Genomic DNA, 15258 nt, shown 5'->3' on the forward strand with positions numbered 1-15258 from the left:
GCCTATTTTTATGGGAAAACCTAAAAAAACCAAAGAGAAAGAGAAGGCAGATGCAAGATTGCAACATGAGACAAGATGAAGTGAAAGTTTAAAAAACAATACCTTTCATACTATTTTCACCAATATGTTTTCTTTAAGCTCCATAATTTAAAACAAAAGGATCTTTTGGTGGAAGAATAGATAGCAAAATTCACTCATCTCATGTTGAAGTGTGAGTTAGTAGAATAAGAAGAACATACCATTGTAAGTTACCTTGGTGATTTGAAATATGAGATTTCCAACCTGGTGCAGCTTTAACCATATTAGACTTTCAATGATGTGTGCAAGCTCGCCTTTAAAGTGAAAAAATAGCCAAAAGGAAATTATAAGTAGTGGTTTTAAGTTTAGGATGTGATAAGGCTATACCAATAAGGAAAACATTCCCAAGACCAGTGTTGTATCTAAGTCAGTTATGAAAATGCCTAAAAAAAAAAAGCCACTTTGTACAAGTAACAACATGATGCTACCAACACTTAAACCCATAGGTGTTTCAAGTGCCAAGAAGTTGGGCATATTTTTTCTTACTGTCCAAATCACAAGATTGTAATTTTGATTGAGAAAGATTTTGAGGTAGCAAAAGAATAACAGATTAATGAACCTCAAGATCGTAAGAAAGGTGATAAGGTAACTTATGGTGATCATAGATCTACACTTATTATACAATGCAGTCTTATTGTTGCTTTAATGAAGAAAGAAAATTTGCTTTGCAAGAATGTATTCCAAACAAGGTGTATCACTAATAGGAAAATCTATAATGTGATAATTGATAGTGGCGGCTTTGAAAATGTAATGTCCATTCTCGTGGTATAGTAATTAGAACTCAAAACTGTGGAATATTTGCATCTTTACAAACTGCCTTATCCTTACAAACTATCATGGTTACAACAAAAAAATGAGACTAAAGTTAATAAGCATTGCCTAGTCCCATTTTCCATTAGAAAGCATAATAAAGATGAAATTGATGTGATATAGCCTTTATGGATACTTGGCATTTACTTTTAGGGATACGATGGTATTATGACAGAAGAATTCTGTGTAATGGGTACAAAAACACATACACTTTTGTCAAAGATGGTTGCAAGGTCGTATGATAAAAAAGTTCTATGTGATGGGTACAAGAACACATACATTTTTGTCAAAGATAGTTACAAGGTCATTTTGGGTCCTAGTAACCTAGTGAATGTTCCTAAACCTTTTAGAGAAGATGAAAGTAGTTTACTTACTTAATCTTATTATAGAAAAGAGATCGAGATGGGTGTTGACATGTTTGTTCTTATTCTAGTAAAGGAGAATGAAACCAACAATAAACCTCCTTTAGCTATGAAACCAAATTTAGAAAAATTACATGATGTTATTTAAGAAAAGATACCATCGGGTCTTCCCCTTATGAAAGACATACAACATTGCATTGGTCTAGTTTTAGGTGTTGTATTGCTTAATAAAACAACCTCTAGGATGAATCTTATGGAGCATGAAAAGTTACAGAGGCAAGTTGATGACCTTTTGAAGGAGATTATCGTGTGAGAGAACACAAGTCCATATGCTATCCAAGCTTTTTTTGTGCCCAAAAGGGATGGTTCCTAATGAATGTGTGTTGATAGCTAGGCAATCAACAAGATCATAGTTAATTATTGCTTTACTATCCCTCAAATTAATGACCTTTTTGACCAGCACCATAATGCTATTTTATTCTCCAAGATTGATTTTCGAAGTGTTTACCATCAAAGTAGAATGAGGCTTGAAGATGAATAGAAAACAACATTCAAGATGCGAGATGGTCTTTATGAATGGATGGCAATGTCATTTGGTTTATCCAATGCTCCCAACATTTTCATGCTGTTCATGAATTATATCTTTAAACCATGCATTGGCAAATCTATCGTAATATATTTTGATGATATTTTAGTTTATAACTATCATAACAATTTTTCATCTGGAGAGACTCGATCGCTAGACTTGGTGAAAATTTATGAAGTTGCTACTAATTTTTTTATAGGGTGTGATTAGCCACCCATAAATATCATCTTTTAAAAATCTTTTAAATTAATTAAGATTTACTAAACTAAATTTAGGTCTGCGAAATCAAAGTTAGGTTTGGAAGTATGGTTACAAGTGAAAAAGGTATTGCACCCTCACGTCAGCTTTTCGAAGAACGGTACTAGTTAAACATGTGTAATTTTTTTTATTTTGATGATATGTTCTTCTTTATATTTAAATTTAATTTCTTAAAATTTATTTATAGAAAAAAATATTTCTTTGTTGTGAAATTAATAATATTATTATTTTCGTATTCAATAAATTCTCTAATGCTTTAGTGAAATTTATAAAAAAAATCTTTATTTAGAAAATATTTTGAGAAAATTGACTATTTACAAAATTTTTGAAATTTTGTCATAAAATATTTTATTTATTTATTAAACAATTTTTTTAAGAATTATCTTGACTCTTTTATGAAATCTCAAAAATTTTAAACAAATTTTAAGGATCATCTCAACTTTCTAATGAGATCATAAAACTTATATATATATTTTTTATTACTAATAATTAATGGATTTAATTAATTAATTCTTATTATGATTATTTTAATTTTTTTGTTATTATTTTTTTCTATTATTTGTATCTTTTTTATTATATAAAAAATTTTTAAATTATCACGACTCACTGATGAAATAAAAAAATATTAATCTTTTACTTGTATTAAAAAAAATTGAACTATTTCAATTTTTTTAAAAAATTACATTTTTAGAATATTTATTCAAACAATCCATTATCATTATTATTATTTTTATATTGTTTAAATAAATCTTTATTTTAGTAAAAGTAATTTGGATTATTTTAACTCTATGGCAAAATTCAAAAATTTATTTTTACTTGCAATAATTAAAAAAATCAAACTATTTCAGTTTTCTTTAAAAATTATATTTAAAAGATTCACTTAAACAATTTATCATTTCCTTTTTATTTTATTTACCTTGTTATTATCTTTTTAAAAAAAATTCATTTTTTTAAAATTTTATTTTTTTAACAAAAATTATTTTAATTTATCCTAATACTTTAGTGAAATTTAAATAACATTTTTGCTTGTAAGAAATTTTTATTTTCCTTAAATAGATATTATTAATATTAGTTTTTTAAAATTTTATACATATTATATTTTTTTAGGTCCATATTTTATTTTAATTCTATTTTTTATTTTATTTATTTATTTGCAAAAAGAATTATTACTAGTAATAACATAAAATAGCAATAATAATAATAATAATAATAATATCATAAAAAAATAAAAAAGAATAAAAATCAACACAAAAAAATAAAATAAAAATTAAAACAAAAAATAAAAAGAAAAAGAAAAACCTACCAAATTAGTCAGGTTGGTTTGTGGGTTGACCTGTGGATCCCACGTCGGTCAAGCATAGGTTAGGATGCCAAAATAGTGTCATTTTGGTGTGCCTATATATGGCCAAAATTTTTTTTTATAATTTTATTTTCTCTTTTCTTTCTTTACCCTTAAGAGCTTTTCTTTCTAAAAATTTATCCCCCTTGTCGGCACTGTGGCAACCTAGATTTCGACCTGTTGCTGTAGTGTACCAGTGATCGAAATCTTCAACGGCATCGAAAAATTCAACAAATCTTAGTTTTAGATGGATTTTCTAAATTTCAGTCATTGGTAAATTCAAAGGTTGCCGAAACATTCAAACATTTCTAGTTTTCAACAACCCAAAAAATTTTCAAAATTTTCTTTAAAATTCCTAAAATGATTTTTTTGATTTTTAATCATCTTATCTAAAATAGCTTTTTTCAAAAAAATTTGAAAAAGCCAAGATAAAAAAATTTTGTTTTAAAAATTTTTGTTTCTAGAAAAGTTTTTTGACTTTGCTACTAGTTCCTCATCTGGAAGGACTAAGATTTTTTTTTTGTGCTTGTGTGATTTTTTTTAACCTAGATATTGCTAAAAAATGCCCTCCATCTTTTTATAATGTTTTCTATTTTTTTTTCTCAAGCCATCTTCTTAGGTTTTTACTTTATTTTTTTTATAAGAATAAACTTTATTTATAGAGCTTTTAGGATTAAAATCCCAAATTTCTTAGGATCTTTTTGTAAAAAAATTTATCCGATGACTTTTGATCCTCGAATTTCATGCTACCAAATTAGACAATGTCATGGGAGAAAAAACAACACTTTGATAGCTTGATTTTAGCTGTTAGAGTTGAAACCAAAATTTGACTTGTTTTCTTTATTTTTTATTTTATTTAATTTATTATTATATATATTTTTGGTAGACAAAATATATATCTATATTTGTCCTTCTTTACACATTGCTAAGAATTAAGAATAGGGCAAAGTTAAAAAGATGATTATTTTATTCGGAGGATGTTATAAATATGAACACTTTTTTCTTTTTTTTTTTTATTTTTCATCATATCTTTTTTGAAATTTTGGAAGACTCCTCTATGCAGAGGCTCAATAGCTTCTGAAAATTTAAAAGGCTCCTCTGACTAGTGGATATGAAACTTTAAATTTGAAACGCTTCTTTGACCAAAGGCAATGAAATTTTAAATTTAAAAGGCTTTTCTGACCAAAGGCAATGAAACTTTAAATTCAAAAGGCTTTTCTAACAAAAGGCAATGAAACTTTAAAAGAAAGCTCTTCTGACTAGAGGCAATGAAACTTTAAAGGAAAAATCTTAGAGGCAATGGTATTTGAAAAATTCCTCTCAATATAGGGTTTACATTTTTTTTTACTTTTGACTTTTTTTTTTGTTGGTCTTGTATTGTCCTAAACCCATATATATGTTGTGTCATATGCATGCATGAATGACATTTTATGTTTTTGTAATGTCATGCAATGAATGATGATCATGATGCAAATGAAAAGACTATTTTCTTTTTTTATTTTTTTGTCATTTTTTTAATCTTAAAAAATTTTCAATGTTTGTTTCCTTTCTTTTTCTCTTGAATCCCATACATTTTAGCAGCTGAATAAGTTCAAATAAAAAGGTTTCTTTCTATATTTTCCATATTTAATGTCTACCACTTTTATGACTTATAGGCGTTCTTTCTTATTGACTTTTGTTCATTACTATTTTGCTTATCATTTTAAATTTTCTTTAAAATAATGTGTGTGTCTTTCATGGTCATTGTTGTTCCCTCATCATCTTTTGAATTTCACGACTATTATAACACATTAAACATTTTCTCTTTTTATTGAGATGGACAAAGAAAAGATAAACAAATGTGTATTTTATTTTAGTAAAAGAGAGAAATGTTTCATGTATCATTCAAAAAGATATAACAAGGAAAATAATTAATCACATAATGAATATTCAGGTCATCATGAACTAATTCATCCTAAATTCGTTTCTAAAAACTCTTGATTGACGTCTCTTGAATTTTTGAAAATGTGGCAAACCAAGCTAGCCTAAAACCAATAAGATCTTCTGCCATATGTTAATAATTGGCTCATTCCATTCAATACTTCTTTATCTAAGTCACCCTTTTATGTTTTTAACTTAGATATCTTATATTTTTCGTTTATTTTATCTTTTCATATTTTTTTGTTTCTTTTTTTTAAGCATAGTACTTTTTTACTGCACCGACATCAACCAGATTTGATAAATCATCTCCATCCATTCTTGTCAAGATCAATGCCCTACCAGAGAAGGCTTTCTTTACCATATATGGTCTTTTCCAATTAGAAGGCTATTTTTTTTAGAATCCTATTGGCTAAGAAAAATCTTTTCGATACTAATTTTTTTCTCAAAATTTTCATGGGTGAACTTTCTTGTCATGAGCTCACATCATTCTTTTTTTTGATACAGTTAACCATAGCAAAATGTAGCTAGTCTCTTTTTTTTTTTAATGAGATTCAACTGTTCATACTGAGTACAAACCCATTCGATTTTTTTCAACTTAACTTCCTTGAGAATGCGTAAAAAAAGAATTTGAACTTCAATGGACAACACTGCTTTCATCCTATATGCCAATAAAAATGGTGTAGCTATTGTAGATGTGCAAATCAAAGTTCAATAAGCATGTAAAGCAAATGGTAACTTTTCATGCCAATCTTTATGCACATTTATCATTTTTTCAACAATTCTTTTTATGTTCTTATTAGCCACTTTAACTATTCTATTCATCTTCGGACGATAAGGCGATGATTTGTGGTGTTTGGTTTTAAACTGAGCATAAACCTTTCTCATCATTTTATTATTCAAATTAAGCACATTATCTGAAATGATCCTTTTTGAAAGTCTATATCGGCATATGATCTCTTTTTTGAAGAACTTGCAAACCACCATTCTTGTCACTTTAGCATATTAAGTCATCTCTACCTACTTTGTGAAATAGTCAATCACCACCAATATGAATCAATGCCCATTTGAAGCATTTGGCATAATGGGCCTTATCATATCTATTTCCCACATAAAGAAAGGCCAATGTGTTGATATAACATGCAAGAATGTTGGAGAAACTTGTATCTTGTCTGCATAAATTTGACATTTATGATATTTTTTGGTATAATAGATGCAATCTTTTTTCATTGTCAACCAATAATATCTTGCTCTCATGATTTGCTTAGTCATTATGTGGGCATTTACATGAGTTCTATAAATACCTTTATGGATTTCTTCAAGCAATTTTTTGGCTCCTTCAAGCAACTTTTTGGCTTCAATGGCATTCACATAACTCAATAGTGTTTGATCTTGACTTCTCTTTTATAAAATTTCTCTATCCAAAAAGAAACCCATTGCCAATCTTCTCAAAGTTCTTTTATTATTCTTTGACATATGCTTTGGGTATTGCTAATACTTGATATATTGTAATATTTTAGAATACAATGGTTTCCTATCAACTTTTTTCTTATCATTTGAACAGTGAATTGGTTACTCTAGCAAGCTCAACTAAATGGGTTGGACTTTAGTATTTTCATTTAGCTTGAACATTGCTGTCAATGTAGCCAAAGCATCAGCCATCTGATTCTTTTCTTAGGATAAATGATGAAACCAAATATTTTTAAATTTTTTAATCAACTCTGACATGTACTTTTGGTATAGAACCAATTTTAAATCTCTAGTTTTCCATTCTCTTTGCAACTGGTATATGACCAAGGCATAATTTTCATAAATTTTCAATGTATGAGCCTTTCTCTCAAGAGTGACTGAAAGACCCATAACACATGCTTCATCTTCTACCATATTTTGGTGCAATCAAAGCTTAATTTTGTAGTGATTGGGTAGTAATATTCTTCTAGAGATATCAAAACTACTTCTACACTATATTTCAAAACATTTGATATGCCAACAAATTACAAATTTCATACATCTTTGTTAGGTTTTTCTTTATCTATGTGCAATATAGACATTAAGTCTTCATTTGAAAAATCGATTGTCGTGGGTACATAATCTTTATGAGTGCATTTTGCAAGAAATTTAGCAATAGTATTTTCTTTGATTGCCTTTTGGGACACATACCCTTTGTCATATTCAAAAAGTAGCACTTACCATCTTGCTATTCTTTTTTATAATGAAGGCTTTTCAAAGATGTACTTGATTGAATCCAGCTTTACAATGAGCTAAGTGGTATGATATAACATATACTATTTGAACCAATGAGCCGTCCAAACTAGTGCACAACATATTTTTTTCAATGGTGAATACTTGGACTTGTAATCAGTGAACTTTTTGCTCAGGTAGTAAATGGCTTGTTCTTTATATCCTATTTAATCATATTGTCCCAAAACATATTCTATTGATTTTTTATGCATCATCAAATACAAGATGAGGGATCTTTTAGAGACAGGCAACATTAATACTGGTAGGTTTAATAAGTATTCTTTAACTTTTTCAAATGCCATTTGACAATCTTTATCCCATTCTCTTGACCTATGTTTTCGAAGAATCTTGAATTTAAGGTCACATTTGGCTGTTAATTAGAAAATAAAACGAGCAATATAATTCAATATCCCTAGAAATTTTTTTACTTTTTTTTACATGCACAAATGTGGTAACTTTTGGATGACGTGTATCTTATTTGGATCTACTTAGATTCTTTTTTATTGACAATAAATCCTAGTAATATTCTTAAGGTGCATCAAAAGTGCATTTTACCAAATTGAGCTCGAGTTAAAACTTTCTTAATGCTTCAAATAATTTTTTGAGATTAGCCACATAATTTTCTTCTTCACGGGATTTGATAATCATTTCATCCACATACACCTATATTTTTTTGTGCATCATATCATGGAATAGAGTTACCATGACTCTTTGATAAGTTGCCCTAGATTTTTCAAACAAAAAGGCATGACTTTATAGCAAAATGTTTCCCAAAATGTCACAAAAGTAATCTTTTCCATATCTTCTTATGCCATCTTAATTTGATTGCAGCTTGAAAATCTATTCATGAATGAAACATAGAGTGCTTAGCGGTATTGTCTACTAAGGTGTCAATGTGGACGAATGAAAAATTATCTTTTGGACTTGCTCTATTCATATCCCAATAATCAATACACATTCTTACTTCACCATCTTTGTTGGGTACTAGAACTATATTTGCTACCCATTCGGGATATTTAACCACTTTTCATAATCCCGCATCAAATTACTTTTTCACTTTTTTTTTTTTAATTTTCAACAACATTTTAGGTTTAATCTTTTTCAACTTCTATTTAATTGGTTTTCACTCGAGCTTCAGAGGTAGCTTATGCACTACAATTTCAATATCTAGGCCTGGTATATCTTGGTATGACTAAGCAAATACATTTACATATTTATGTAGTAAATTTATCAGCTCATGTTTTATTAGTGATGACATTGAAGTACCAATCTTAACCTCTTTTTTAGTTTCTTCATCCTCTAAATTGACAACTTTAGTGGCTTCGTGATGAGCCATGATTTACTTTTTTTCTTGTTCTATTAATCTTAACAGTTTTGGGGATATTGTATATTTTTCCATATTCTCTTCACCATTAAGTTCACCAATATAAATATAATTTTTAAAATTAAATCCTGGAATATTGTCATGTTGATATTCACATTCATTATTTGGTTACCTAAAAATAAGTGAAATGGATGAAATGTAGAGGGATGTATAGTAATGTGAGGAATTGAAATGAAAGGGAAAAAATGAAAGTGACAAATGTGTTATACTTGTCATTTATTTGAATGAAAATAAGGAAATAAACACACATAAGACATTTAATGCTTTTAATAAAATCATTTAGATTAAGTTCAACACATTACTTTAAAGAAAATTTAAAAACAACAAGTAGCTCTTTAACATGTCAATTCTTTAATCCTACACCAGGATGAGTAAGATACAACTATAGACAACCTAGATCTTCATTAATCTCTTCTTCACCCACCATTTGCATTAAGAATTCAACAAAAGTATCTTTCAATGATGGAGTAAGCCCTTTCTCTATAATTCTTGTTGTTTTTGGATAGATATAGCCAGCTAAGAGAAAAGTCTCATAAAAAGGAAGAAAAGATAAACTTTCAGTTTTTGTCTCTTACCCTAAAAAATGAGCCGACTTCTTGTTTCTTTTTTCTTCGATGAACTTCATCTTTTTTTTTTTAGTAGGCTTATAACCTAGACCAAATCGATCATCTTTCTTAAGTATCATCCATGGTTGTTTCATCCTCTGCAAGTCAGTTCATAATTGTTGTCATTTTTCTGCCACTTTTTTAAGGGCTATCATGGAAGTTTTAGAAAGACATGGAATAGGCATTTTTTATCCTTCACCCACATAGGTTGCACTAACAAATTCAAAGAATATGAAAGAACATTTTGGGGCTATCTCAACTACTTTAACAGATAATGCAGTAGATAGTTTAGTCATAAGTAGATTTTTTCACCAACAATAATAACCAACTTTTCATTAAGTATGAATTTTACTTTTTGACATAAAATGGAAGGTACAACTCTTACCATATGAATCCATGGCTTGCTTAAAAGATAGCTATAGGAAAGAGAGATATCCATGACTTGAAAGATTATATCAAAAGTATATGGGTTGATTTGAATTAGTAGCTCAATATCGCCTATCACTTTACATGAGTCCTATCAAAAACCTTCACTATCATATGACTCATCTTCATATAAAACATGTCAATTGGCAATCTAGATAGCGTAGTCATAGGCATGACATTCGAAGAATATCCAATATCAATAAACACTTTGCTCTACCACACTATACTCACCATGCTTAATAAGTTTCAAAAACTCACAAGCATTTTTTTTTTGTAATCAAATTCTTACATTCTCGATGTAGGATTGGGGTCGGATGAGTCTCTTGATTATTTAATGGTTTATCTTTTTTTTCTAAGTTCATTTTCTCTTCTTTTGTTTTTTCTTTTCACGCTCACTCAAGTGCTTTTTGGGGTATAGCACTACCTTCTTTGAGTTATGCCCATTACATCAGTTATGTTTGCTGTATTTACATCATATGAGCCATTTTAAAGGGAACCATTATCCAAACCTTGTGATATTATATTACAATCTTATTTTTAAAAGACTACTTTATCAATTTTGTACGAGTATGGGTTAAGACCTCAATTGTCACCATTGGTAAAGTCGTACAAATTAGTTTATCAATTTTAGCACTTAATTTTTCATCATAAAAGATAGTGATGGGCTCAAATTCATATGAACTGGCTTATCAACCTTAGCACTTGATTTTTCTTAATAAAAGATGGTAACGGGCTTAAAATTCATTCGATAAAGCTTGCTTTTGGATGAATTTTTCATCATAACATTCACTGAACTTTTTTTTTTATATTTCTCATAAAATTCAACCAGAAAAGAATCCATCATCCTTTGTAATTCCTATCAAAATGCTTCACAACCTTGAAACGAATGACCGACCATCTCTATGTAGAATTCTCAAATTTGATCAGGATTATATGTGAAAATTTTCATTTTCTACATTTCTAAGTGTTAGGTGAATCATATTGATTTTCACTAGGACAGCAAATATTTGATCCATAGGAGTTCTAATCTCACTTATTTTTCTTTTAATGTTTCAAGTTGTCTTGCTATTTGAAACATTTACTGATCCCCTACCATAATTAGGTAATAAATTGGCCTTCACACTTGGTTTGACCTTGGTTGTGAAATTTAAATTCTGTTATCAATCAAGTTTTGCACCTTACATTTGAAAGTTACATAATTCTCTATAGAATGGCCTTGAATCCTGTAATGATAATTACAAGAAGCTTTAGGATTATACCACTTTGGATATAGAGGTTTTGAAGGTTCTATGAGTTGTCGGGCTACCAAGTGTTTTTAGAATAAATGAGGGAACAGTTTCATGTAAGTTATAAGAATTAGATCAAATTATTATTGCTATCGATTATTTTAGGGTTCCCTTTGATTAAAGTCTGTGGTGTTTGACTGAAGGGAAAGTCATGATAGAGATGTTCGAGGATAAGAATTGGTTTGAAAGGTAGGTATCTAGGTTTGCACTATTTAATAATGGTATAAGTTTTGAGAAATGTTGGAAATGGTTGGGTAAGAAGGTTAGTGTATAAGATATGAGTGGTATGGAGTAAAAAGTCTTGGTTTTGGTTTTTTAGTGGTGACAACTTGCACTTTCGCTTCATTTTTCTTGGGTGGTCCTTCTTTATTTAATCCAAAAACATCACCATTTTTTATCTTTCCATTCTTAATAGCATTTTCTATTATCTCACGCAGATCATCATATCAGTAAAATTTTTTATGGCATAACCAATGTGCTTATCATAGTACGGGGCTCAAAGGATATTGATGAATAGAATAGTTGTTTCTTTCTTGATGAGAAGAAGCTGAACTTGGACAGCAATAACTCGCCATCTTTGAACATATTTTTTAAAAGTTTTTGTTAGCCTTTTTTTCCATGTTTTGCAATGATAATATTTTTAGAGCCATATCTGTGACATGCTTGTATTGAGTAACAAATTCTTTAGTTAGATCTTTCAATGAATAATTACAACTCTTATCTAATTGAATGTACCATTTGGCAATTGATTTGGTAAGACTATTTTAAAAATAATGGATAAGCAACTTGTCATTGTCTATATGCCCAATCATTTTTTGATAAAATCATGGTGATATGTACTAGGGGGCATTTGGTTTCATCATATTTTTTAAATTTTAGTACTTTAAACTTTGGTGGGATTACCAAATCTAGAACCAAACTAAGTTTATTGGCATTAATTGTGTTAAAAATATTTACACCTTCAACAGTTCGCAGCCTTTCTTTTGAAAAATCTAATTTTTACTGTGCCTTTTTATTCTCAGATTGTTTGAACGTGTCTTTCTTTAGTCCCTTCTGCTCTCTTAGGTCATTTAAATCTGGGACCATAATGGGTTCAACATGACTTGCCCCAATGTTTAAATCAATGTGTCCTTAACTCCATGGTTAAACTATAAAGGGAGGTAAATTTAACTAAGCATGTGGCTACCTTTTAGGTTGTGTCATTTGTGGATGCATTTGATGAGAGGTTTAAGCATAGGGTGGGGTAAACCCTGGTGGATACAATGGATCTTTCTTGTCACTAGTATTTTTTTAGGCTTAAGGCTCTTTTTTAGTGGTCACTTCTTTAGCCACCCCTTTTTTTCTTGGTCATTTTCCTTATCATATCTATCATTGCAACCATTTCTTTTTTAGTATCTTCTTGAAACCTAGTTATTTGTTCTAGCAACCCTTGTTGAGACCTAATCATTTACTCTTACATATCAAAATAAGCTTTCTCCATCCTTTCATTTTAGATGCTTGCTTATTTTTCATGATTTTGACTTGTGAATGAGTGTTGTAACAATGACGAGAGGTCTAATCTATTTTTTTTATGGCCTAACTATCCTTGCACTTGATTGAGTTAAGGAAAACTCTTTGAGATTTGTTATTTCAAGACTTATTTCTTTTAATCATGATGTATATATATTTTTTAAGATTTAGCATTAAATGAAACACATGTATGATGCATGAATGCATGAATACAAAGGATGTGCCTATTATATATCCAATATTTGCAAAAGATTTTAAGTCTAAACTTGAACAACCATATCATAACGTCACATTATTCTTATTGAATACTTCTTTCATTACAATTATTAAAATTTTCAAAAAAAGCAACCTACATGCTTGTACTGCTTATAAGCACTATCTAGAAAATTGTCAAACGTTAGCTGTGCTATTTTGGGTAAACTTCTTTCTTTACTTGTTTAGCTTTTTAGGCCATGTCTTTTATTTTGAAGCTAACTTCTATTATTTGTTCTACTAGATGAGTGGCTTGAGATTTCTTCAGCAGATATTTTTCCTTCTAATACTATGATTTATGTTCAAATTAATCTTGTTCCTTTCTCAAAACTTAAATGGCTTCACATCGATAGTGCATTTGCTATTTTTAGTCCTCTACGAGACCTTGCGGTATCTTTTTTTCTTTCATAGACTGACTAAGCTATTCATTTTTACACAACAAAATAAACCAGAGTTGTTCAATGTTTTTTCTAAATTCTTCAAGCTCTATGGTCATTGAAGTTACAGACCTATGCCAACTTTAAAAAATATTTCCCTATTCTTTTTCAAATCTTTAAGATTTTGCTTGACTTTTATCAGTCTTATCTTTTCACTCATTAATTTCATGCTGAAGCCTCTTTTTTTCAAGTTTTTGAATTTCTTTTTATTCTTCAAATTTACACTTCATAATCTTTATGTCTTTAGAGATCTTTTCATAATAGGTGTCTTCTTGGTGGCATGGTCTTTCTTCTTTAAAACCAACTTTGGTTGTGATGTGTTATCTATTTCATATTAGATATTCAGGTGTGGCTTTGTTTGTATACCCCTATAATCTACTTTTCAGGTCTGCCTCCATTCTTTGATAATTTTTTTCACCTTTCCTAGAAATCCTGGTTTCTCGAAAGAGAACTCTAATTTTTTAAGCCCATGAGTCATAGGAACAAATTGCTCTAACCTTAGTTGTCGATGAAACATTGCTGGAGCATAGTTTATACCTCTATCGACCCTAAGAGTGAAACCCATGGCTTGTCACCATACTTGTATAACATGGCTTTTCATGGCATCTATGGAGCTCTCCATATAACTTGAGAACTTGAGAGATTTTGCAAAATCAATACCCACTCTTCCTTGAACTTTGATTCTAGCCACTTAACATTGCAGCATTCTTCAATTGGCTTGCTTTTATTATTGTAAGTAGGATGAAATTTACCCATAGGATGCTGAAGATGAAAATTTACCCAAATTTAATGTAATTGCGTATACCCCATGAAGTGTTTTTCTTTTTTTTTTTTATAGTGATTCAATTATCTAAAAATTTCTACCAGTATAAAAGGAACATAATTGATTTTGTTGTCCACCTGCTCAAGGAAGTCAATTATTGATAACTCAATGTGCCTGAGGACCTTCAAGAAAATGATCAAGCCATAAATTGCTAAAGTTATCAGTCTCATGTCTCATTCATCCTCTAAGTATTTGGTGATGTAATCACACAAGATTTTTCATTGGATGCAATCATTTTTGCCTTTTGTTTGGATATATATGTTCACATTCGGAGTAGGGACCTTTATCATATAGCAAGTTTCTTTCAAGATCCAAGTTTTTAACCTCACCAATAGATTTTATCCAGATTGGATAAATGTAACCATATCAGTGTAGTATACTCTTAAATCATTGGAGTCATATCTATCTTATTGAACATGAAACATCTGTATATAAAATCTTAAAACTAGACTAGAGCTCTTATCAGCTAGTTTTCCATAGGCCCCACAAAGAGTGAAGTAATATAACCATATTTTTCCTTGAAAGTTATCTTCTTAGAAGTTGTTACATGGCGTCAAATCTTGACTAACTTAAAGAGGTTGTTTGTTGAAGCCTCAATTTGATTTTTTCAAGCAAAATTTACTATTCAGATTTTGTTAGACAGTTTGCCATTCTATTTTGGGCTTCTAATGATAGAGTTATCACCACATAAGTCTCTTTATACATGGTGGGCTTCGAAGTTGAGAATATCATAGTGGTGTTTTCGTAGCAAGACTAAAAATCTTCTTATTGATATTGGCACCATGACAAGCATATCCCATATACACGTGTTTATGATGATGCGTGATCATGAAGCAAAAAAAGAAAAAAAACAAAATAGGGTTAGTAATCATATTAAAATAAATATTTTCTCATGTGTCCTAATTTGGGGTATAATTTATAAAAATGGTATGGCTCCATGTAAGG

The sequence above is a fragment of the Durio zibethinus genome, chromosome 2 (genome assembly GCF_047325235.1).
Source record: "Durio zibethinus cultivar Kanyao isolate XHJ-2024 chromosome 2, ASM4732523v1, whole genome shotgun sequence".
NCBI lineage: Eukaryota > Viridiplantae > Streptophyta > Magnoliopsida > Malvales > Malvaceae > Durio > Durio zibethinus.